This window comes from Papio anubis, chromosome 6 (assembly GCF_008728515.1).
Source record: "Papio anubis isolate 15944 chromosome 6, Panubis1.0, whole genome shotgun sequence".
Taxonomy (NCBI): Eukaryota; Metazoa; Chordata; class Mammalia; order Primates; family Cercopithecidae; genus Papio; species Papio anubis.
The window spans coordinates 101,535,229-101,545,307 of record NC_044981.1 but is presented as its reverse complement, the minus strand read 5'-3'; the positions used below and the strand labels follow the sequence as shown (position 1 = coordinate 101,545,307).

The 10,079-nt window shown below is 43.4% G+C and overlaps 1 long non-coding RNA gene across 1 annotated transcript; it reads left to right on the top strand.

The window, feature by feature from the left end:
• Positions 1–5,098: 5,098 nt before the first annotated feature.
• Positions 5,099–8,616, top strand: LOC103883898. The gene is made up of 3 exons (XR_646278.2): positions 5,099–5,392; positions 8,376–8,490; positions 8,582–8,616. It is a non-coding gene; the product is annotated as an uncharacterized LOC103883898 (long non-coding RNA).
• Positions 8,617–10,079: the final 1,463 nt, after the last annotated feature.

Sequence of the window (10,079 nt, the reverse complement as noted above, 5' to 3'; positions counted from 1 at the left end):
GTGCAGCATGTTACTGGACTGAATATTGTAGGCAATGGTAACACAATGGTAAGTATTTTTGTATCTAAACATAGAAAGGTACAGTAAAAATATAGTAGTTTAATCTTATGGGATTGCTGTCATACATGCAGTTTGTCATTGACCCAAATGTTATTATGTAGCCCGTGACTGTGTTATGCAAGTGTGCTATTTACAGCATAACTGTAGGGCTTATTTCTTTAATAAATTCCTAGTTTAGAATTTATTAATCATGATTTCAGTCTTATCAGCGCATTTCTGGCACTTCATCTAAAACCTCATTTGAAGACAATATTAAAACGAGCTCTTCACAGGCTCATTGGCCTACCCATCAAACCATGTGCTAGATCTCACAGAAAGCAAAAGCCTCAAAGAGGATTCAAGCATAAATCAAAAGAAAGAGTTTCTTGTAACTTGTAGCCAAAATTCAAAGTTTTCTTCCTTTGGAATCATTCTTTTTAATTTATGTTTTAGTTTCAAATAGGTAGTACATGTACAAAATTCAAAAGTGAAAGTCTCTCTCTCTCTGCCTCCATCCTGTCCCTTCTTCACAGAACTCCCTTGCGTTAACCAGTTTCTTGTATATTTTTCAGAGAGCCGCTAAGCATTGTGACATGTGTTTATGCATGTGCGCATGTGCACACACAAGAGAGTGACATACTATACTCACTGTCCTAGAATTTCTTTTTTTCACTTGGTGTATTTTAGATATTATTTCATATTGGTACACATAATCTACCCTGTTATTGTTGATAGCTGCATAACTGGCCATGGGTCTTCAAAATTTTTCCACCAGTTGAATATTGTTCATCAAGTTATATGTAAGTGAATATGTTTAGCATTTAGGACCATTAAGGAGGAATGTCTGGATGCCTGCAGGGCAATTCAGTGTCCCTCTAACCTGTCTCCTTACATTTCCAGAGACCGTCTGGAAAGCTTCGAAGCCTCTACTAACTCCATCCCACGGTGCTGAGTCCCTGCTGGGTTTCACAAAACACTAGACAGAGCTGGGAGAGGATGCTGTCCACTTCTGCTTGGCAGCGGACCCACCCGTTAACACCATCAAGAAGCGCTTCAGGGAACGAAGTTTACGTCCTAGGACTTTCATACCTGTAGTTGAACATTAGGGCCATTCAAACCAATGCTAACATTTGCATGCTTTCTAATGATGCAAACGTAATTACTATGTACAAAAATACAAATCCAGCAGGCATCTGAGAGGCCTAACATAACAAAAAATGGCTCTGAGGTTCAAGTGGGGCTTCCAGGAGGCATTTCTTATCCATTTATCCAGTCACTCATCTAGTCAACACATATTTTTAAACATTTACTATGTTCCAGGTACAGTTCTAGGTACTAGAGATATAATGATTAAAGATAGACAAGGTTCCTGCCTTCGTGGAGCTTACATTCAGTGGGGAATATCAGACTCCACCTTACAAAACCAGTTAGTCTGTCTCTTTCTCATTCTTGTCATCACTTTCTCTCATACTTCTTTCTCTCTCTCTGTCTCTCTGCCCACCCTCTGCCCCCACAACGTGTAAAACCCTGTGCTTTACTCATGATTTTCACCACCCAAGATGCCATTCCTTGTCTAAATTCATCTATGCATCTTCCAAGTGTTTTTAAGTATCTTTGTGCCCAGCAGGATTTGTAGTGCTTTGTGAGTGTTCCATAAGACCAACTGAATGAAGATCCTGCTCTTGTTAACAAGGCTCAACTTATTTTAAGTGAACGTTTTTTTTGTTTGTTTGGTTGTTTTTTTTTTTTGGTGAGATAGGGTCTCGCTTTGTCACCCAGGCTGGAGTGCAGCAGCACAAACACAGCTCATTGCAGCCTCAACCTCCTGGGCTCAGGAGAACCTTGCACCTCAGCCTCCTGAATAGCTGAGACTGCAGGTGTGCACCAACATGCCTGGCTAATTGTTTTTCCATTTTTCTTAGAGATGGGGTCTTGCCATGTTGCTCAGGCTGGTCTCAAACTCCTAGGCTTAAGCGATCTTCCCACTTTGTTCCCCTGTGGTGCTGGGATTACAGGCATGAGACATTGCACCTGGTGAAACTTTTAATTCTGAAACAGTTTTATAGTCAGAGAAAAGTTTCAAAGCTAGTAAAAGAGTTCCCACATGCCTCTTACCCAGCTCTCCCTTTTGCTAGAATCTAACAGTACATTTCTCACAATTAATGCACTAGTACTGATACATTATTAATAACTAAAGTCCATATTTTATTCTGATTTCCTTGGTTTCTCCACTAATTTCCTTTTTCTGTCGAGAATTCCATCTAGGACACCACGTTGTGTGTAGTTGTCATGTCTTCTTAATCTCCCTGTTCTGTGACAGTTTCTAGTTATTTTTAATGGAGCTTTGACAGATGTGAGGAGTACTCGTCAGGTATTTTGTAGAATGCCCCTCTATTTGAGTTTGATGCTTGTTTCATGTCACACTGGGTTTATGGGTTATTGGGAGGAAGACCACAGAGATGAAATGCCCTGCTCACCACATCACGTTGGCAGGACATGCTATCACATGACATCACTGGGGAAGTCCACTTTGACCTCCTGGCCAAGGTTCTGTTTGCCAGGTTTCCCCACTCTTTCCCCACTCCACTGTTTAGAAGGAATCGCTAAGTGCAGTACTTCCTCCCCTCAAGAGGGCAGGGTGGGATGAGGAGAATAAGCTATATCTCCTTGAGGGTAGTAAAGGTTGTGTATCCCTTATCCAAAATGCTTAGGACTAGAAGTGCTTCAGACTTCAGATTTGTTCAGATTTTGGAATATTTGCACATACATGACGAGATATGTTGGGGCTGGGACCCAAGTCTAAACCCAAAATTCATTTATGTTTTATGTACACCTTATACACATAGCCTGACAGTAATTTTATACAGTATTTTACATAATTTTGTGAATGAAAAAAAGTTTCGACTGCATTTGTCTGTGACTTGTCACGAGGTCAGGTGTGGAATTTTCCATTTGTGATACCATGTTGGCCCTCAAAAAGTTTCAGATTTGGCAGCATTTTGGATTTTGGGTTTTCAGATTAGGGAGACGCAATCTGTATCTGCATTAATTATTTGAAATTCTTCTGTAAAGAAGATTTATCTCTTCCATTATTTAGAAAACCATTTGTTTATATCAGTATTAACTTTCATGAATAATGTTTGGGGTTATAATCTGATTGTAGGTTGTTTATTTGTTGCTCAGATTGTTCTGGCTTTGGCCATTGGGAGCTTTCAGCTTGGCTCCTGTGCCTTTCACATGCCCCTTTCCTTTTGTTTTCTGAGCACTTCCTTACTGTCTAGCACTACTTGTATATTTCTTGCTCCAGCCTTAGAATTGGCCATTTCTCCAAGAGACTGATTCCTTTTACTTGGAAGTCTTCTTTTTAAATCCAGGCCTCAGCATCACATACCCACTCACTAACTCAGTCAGTCAGTGAATATTTATATCCTACTCTGATGCTAATTATTGAACCCATGCTGGGTATACAATGAGGAACAAAGCTGATAAAGTCCCTGCCTTCAAAAGCCAACCATGTGAGGTAGACAAAGAGCAAATTCAACAATGAAATATTTCATTACAACTCTAATACATTCACTAAAGAGAAGGGACAAGGGGCTGAGAATAAAAATAACCCCAGTCAGGCGCCTGGTTTAGATCAGGTGGTTGGAGAAAGCCCCTGTAAGTGGCTGACATTTCGGTAGAAAGCTGAAAGATGAGAAAGAACCAGCCATTTGAAGAACAGAGGAAGGAGTGTTCTCAAATTGCAGTCAGTGGGTCATGACTAGCTTTTTTAAAAAAAAGGAATAGAAAATATCAGAAGTATTATAAAACACTTTTTCCTTTTATGTATAGGTATGTGTTGATGTATTTACTGGTACATTATATAAAATGTATTAATGGGAATTATGGCCCCCAAAAGTTTGAAAGCTACTGTTTTAGGCAGAAATAAAAGCAGATTGAAAGCTCTGAAAAGCAAATAACCTTACACATGCTTAAGGATCTGAAAGGAGGCGCTTGTGAGGTATGAACATGGGATGTGAGAAGAGACCAAAGACACAGGAGGCATGCACTGCCCAGCAGGGCTAGGAGGATGCAGGGTGTTCACTTAAGGAGTGATGAGAAGCCGTTTAACAAGGAAGTGGTGATGGTTTGAAAAGACCTTTTAGGCTACAAAGTGGAGAATGGGGGAGACAGGAAAAGAGGAAGCAGGGAGCATTCAGTAGGAAGGCACTTACGTTGGTCCAAGCAAGAAGAGTCCCTAGAATGTGCAGCTCACATCCCATTGTCAGTCTGGGTCTCCCAGCCACTGGAACAATGTGGCGAACACTGCAGACCTTCAACATACACACTGATGGAGTGAATAAGTTACACGATTCTAGTAAACAGAGAGAGAAATGGATGAGTTAAGATACATTTGGAAAATGGCCTCGCTGATAGAGTATGGGGGAAATGGAGAGGGAAACAGGGACCCCCTTTACACATCTAGCCCCACCATACTTATTGATGTTTTCTTTCTCACATCGGACTGCAGAGGGTAGTTAACGGGGCTCTTTCAACTCCTTAGGCTGTGTTTCCACCTCGGTGCTTAGTCATATTGGCCAGAAGTGGAAATAACAGAATTTTCCTAGAGAAACTGAGATTGAGTAGAATCGCAAAAACCAGTTTTTATTACAAATTCTCAATCCTATATGACTTTATACTCTTTGATGCCAAATCTCTGAAACTTTGGGAGAGTCAACCAGCAGCAAATAGGGATCTTCAGAGTGGTTCCAACACTTTTGGGATTCAGCCTTCTGATAGCGAGCTGGTGAGGTAATAGTGTATGTATTCTATTAAATATATATTGTGTGAGGCTGGGCGCAGTGGTGCACACCTGTAATCTCAGCACTTTGGGAGGCCAAGGCAGACATTGCTTGCCTGGAGTTTGAGACCAGCCTGGGCAACATGGTGAGACCCTGTCTCTACCACAAAATACAACAATTAGCTGGGTGTAGTGGTGCAGGCCTGTAGTCCCAGCTACTTGGGAAGCTGAGTGGGGAGGATCACTGGAGTTTGGGAGGTCGAGGCTGCAGTGAGCCATGATCGCGCCATTGCACTCCAGCCTGGGCGGCAGAGGGAGACCCTGTATCAAAAACAAACAAAAATATATTGTGGCCAAACCCTTTCTTGGCCCTGCTTTTCTTGTCAGGCTGATGTGGCATCTGTAGCTGGCTGCCCATGCTCCTGCTTCTTTCCTCAGCAGAGTGCAGCTGTCACTTGTCACTGGTGGAACCCGGAGGAGAAATGACCTAGACTGAGCTACACCAGAGCAGAAAACGGAAGAAGCCAGACCTCAGGAATAGAAAAACGAGGGTCCTGTCTGGAAAGTCAGGTGGGCATCAGAGATGTCTGTGCTCCAGAAATGCTGATGAATTTTAGAGGATTAGTCATTTTTGTCAAATGGGTTTTATGCTATTGATTGAGAAACCAAAGCGACAATCAGATGTTACTGGGAGCGACACCAGCAGTGTTCACATTGGTTAAGAATTTCCACGCGACGGAAAATCAAACGCAAGCCAGCTTAAGCCAACCAAGGGATTGCATTGGCTCACAGCCTGAAAACTCCATAGCTTGATCTGGAATTTACACCCGCTTCATGATCCCAGCGCCGGGTCTGTTTTGTTCATAAGGGCTGCCTCTTCCCTGTGCTGACTTCATGCGCAGGCTGGCACTTCTCTTGGTGGCACAAATGGCTGAGGGATTTTGGGCTTTCTGTGTTCTCCAATACACCAGCCAGAAAGAGGAATTGTCTCCCCCATGTTACAACAGAGGACTGAGGAAGCTTTTTCCCAGAAGCGCGAGTGAACGTTTCCTCAAACCTCATTGGCCTGAATCAGCCCATATGCCCACCCCTGAGCCAATCACCTGGCCAGATGATGGGTGCTGTGATTGACCTAAGCACAGGAGGACCCACCCCTAGAAGCTGGCTGTATCCACCTGCCAGAGAAGGGGGAGGCAGTGCCTGGGGTTCCCTCCAGGCAAAACCTGGGTGCTGAGGCAGGAAAAGGTGCAGTGGATGTGGCAGGAGGCAACTTATGAATGTTTACTACCTCAACGTCGTTATTTTTGTGATGCAGGCCAAATTCGAGGTAGATATAGATAAGAACACTTTTGGTCAGAAGCCCAGCTCTGCCTGCTTCTGGCTAAGTCACTTAGGTCTTTAAGTCTCAATTTCTTCATCTGAAAAAATGTGGATGATAATACCTCAGGGAAGGTCAAATTCATATATTAGAGGATATGTCACATGCATAAAAATATATAAGGTTATATATTTGAAAAAAAATTGAATATGAGATACTTAAAGTGCCAAATACAGTCAACACTATCGAAGCCAAGATGGAGCCCCCGTTTCCACCTTAGCAGGAGCAGCAGATGGAAAGATGTCCCCAGCCACCATGAGTGTTGGGCAAGTCAGGGCCCATCCCATGTCTTCATGACAATACAGGAGTTTCACTGGTTCAGAATCAACTTAAGCAGCAGGTGTTCAGGGCTAGGGTGTTGAAGTTTCAGCTTTGATTTTTCTATGAAATGGTTCGGGTTATTAAAATATTGGCCCTATTCTCTCGCTTAAGAACTAGTTTCATTTCTAATGACACAGCACCATCATGCCATTCCTTGATTTAGTCACGAGAACCAAAACTAATGTGTGGCTAGTTTCATGTCGTTTTTATAGCAGTTAGTACAGAGAACAACAGGCTCTTGTGAAAACAGATGTATTCGCTATCTATTTCTCTATCTGCTGCCTCCCAGATTCAAAACCCCATTTCTGAGGTGGCTTGGTCCTCTGGTTTGGCCCTTGTGGGAGAGCCTCTTGTAAGGACAAGAGCCTAGCTATTATTCTCAGTGGGGAACCATTTTATAAGAAGGAAGTGTGCCATTCCCCGAACCTTGAAAGAATTGCAAGAGGGTGTCAGAAAGAGACCTTTCTTCTTTTGAGAGAGGATTCCTTTGGCATTATTGTCTATTGTGAGCACACAGGAGGGTTCTTTAGTTGATGAGCCTCTGTAAACTTCTTAAAGGCCTTGTGGTGTTGCATGAGAATGTGAGCATCTATTTAGTATTTCTGGAAAAAGCATTGCCTTATAATAAAGCTAACACTCTCATAATGACAACTCAGGCAGTCTCCTCACAAAGGTTTAATCATCAGCAATGTCTCTTATGTAGGCAGGTTAGAGAACAGATGTTTACAGCTAAAGAAAGAGACATTAAATTTTTCATGACTTCAGAGAGAGTTGTACAGTTTAATGTTAGAGTCCTGGGCTAATTTCTGGGTGATTGTTTGATCTCTCTCTGCTTGGATTTCTTTCTGTATAAAAGACAAATAATAAAGAGAATAATAGTAATAGACCAGGCATGGCAGCTCACAACTGTAATCCCAGCACTTTGGGAGGCCAAGGCAGGAGGATCGCTTGAGTCCAGGAGTTCAAGACCAGCCTGGATAACATAGTGAGACCACCATCTCTACAAAAACATTTAAAAATCGGCTGGGCATGGTGGCATGCAGCTTTAGTTGGGAGGCTGAGGTAGGAGGTTTGCTTGAGTCAGGGAGGTTTAGATTGCAATGAGCTATGCTTGCTCCACTATACTCCAGTCTGGGCAGCAGAGTGAGACTGTCTCAAAATAGGAATAATAATACTTCCTGGGGTGGTAGTGAAGATTACATAAACTAATATATGTAAAGTGCTTAGAACATCACCTGGCACACAGTTTGTACTCAATAAATGTTAGTTGTTATAATCATCATCTTCACTATCAAGTTTTCTCTTTATTTTCTTTTTAGAGACAGAGTGGATAGTGGGAATAGGTGGGAATGAGCAGTCCTCCCACCTCAGCCTCCAGAGCAGCTAGGACTACAGGCACATGCCACCACGCCTGGCTAATTTTTTACTTTTATTTTTACAGATGGGGTCTCACCATGTTACCCAGGCTGGTCTTGAACTTCTGATCTCAAGAGATTGTCCCACCTCAGCCTCCCAAAGTGCTGGGATTACAGGCGTGAGCCACAATGCCCAGCCTCCCTATTCATTTTTCTCAATTGAAAGTTGAATGCCCTTGCCTCTTTGACACACACATATACAACCACTCTTCTCTCGCATCTGGCCTCCTGCCAATCTCAGTTACTCACCTGATCTTTGCTCTTCAGTGGTCTTCCAACATCTGTCTCTGACCAAACCAGCAGCCTCAGGAAAGCCTTGCTTCCATGCTAGCAAACTGGCCTCCCATAGGGCCATCTAACCAGTCTTTCCTTGTTGCCTTTTATGTACTAAATATGATTCCTATGGGGTCCCTTTTTCCTTTTTTTTTTTTTTTTTAAGGTGTTAAATACTATGCCTAAGCAGATTCAGCTCACCCGGAAGACTAGAATTGGCAGCTGTGCCTCCTGTTCTCTGCTTCAATTCACAACCTCTGCTATGCTCTTGTCAAGCCCGGGTATTGTACCTTATTGGTCCATTTTTAAATTTTCACCCATTTTGACCAACACTGTTTAATTTCTGCTTTTTTTTTTTTTTTTTTTTTCCAGACAGAGTTTCATGCTTGTGGCCCAGGCTGGAGTGCAATGGTATAATCTCAGCTCACTGCAACCTCCACCTCCCAGGTTCAAGGGATTCTCCTGCCTCAAGTAGCTGGTATTACAGATGGCCACCACCATGCCTGGCTAATTTTTGTATTTTTTGTAGGGACTGGGTTTCACCACGTTGGCCAGGCTGGTCTGGAACTCCTGATCTCAAGTGATCCACTTGCCTTGGCCTCCCAAAGTGCTGGGATTATAGGTGTGAGCCACCACGTCTGACCAATTGCTGCGTTTTTAAAAATGGCAAATGACATGGTCAAGAAAGCCTTTCTCCATTTCATTTCTTTGGTCTTCATTTTTTCATTCAACCAGTATTCTACTACTGTGTCCTCTGAACAGTCTCAATAAAATTGCTGCTGCTTGGTGCTTTGTGTATGTACGTCTGTTCCCTCTCCTAGATTATGAGGCCAAAAGCCAAAGATCCTAGTTTTACATTTTATTATTATTATTATTTATTATTATTATTATTATTATTTGCATCACCCACAAGACCACAGACAGAGCCTGCTTGGGAATGAACTCATGAAGAGCTGTGACTGCACAGATGGGTCTCTCTGGTCTTTTCTCTCTATTTCCATCCCCCTTTCTATTTTTCTAAGAGTCTCACAGACCCTTTCCATCTGAATTTAGTTAGACCTTCAGCAAGCAGAGACACAGATTTCACAGTCAGTCGCTGCTCCATGCTGTCCTGGATGCCCCAAAGGTGTTCTTGGCCCTGGCCTTCAATACCTTGTGTTGATGTACTTGATGGCAGATTCCCTGCCATCTCCCCAAATGATCGTGCCTTCTCTTCACATCTCATTATGTTTTCCTTGGCCTGATTCCTTTCCTCCTATCCAGTCTGATTCGTCTGTCTTTTCCTGACTCCCTTCCAGGCCGCCCCTTCCCCTGGCCTCTCTTCATAGCTTGGCCGTTAGTCTTGCCTGATGCCTCTGTATGTCTCACTTTGGTTTCTGTTCCCCCTTATTCTTTTTCTTTCACTTTCCCCCGCCCACCCGTCGTTTTTAACAGTGTCATCATGACTTACAGTGTGGGAACATGGTGCTCGCTGTCTCCCACATTACATAGCCGCCCCTGGATTTCATGTGACCAACATTCCTTCCCCTAACCCCTTGGGCAGGATAGAAGCTCCCCCACTGCCAGATGCTGGGGCCTCGCTCTCATGGCGAGTCCCGCTTCCTGCCCACCTCAGGAAGAAAGGGCAGGGCAGAAGATGGAGGCCAGGGCCACAGAGATCACCCCAGACCTCGTGTCAAATTCTGTGAGGCAGTGTGAGCTGGGTGTGACCCAAGGAACCACTCACAGCAGCTTTACTCTGTGAAAGCAAGAAACAGGGAGGGTCCTTGTAAAGGAATGGCTGAGGCTGAGGGGAAGAGGTGGGGTAGCACATATGACTGAGGCAAGGGAGGTTTCTAGTGCTGACATGACTTGGCCTCCTCATCCACAA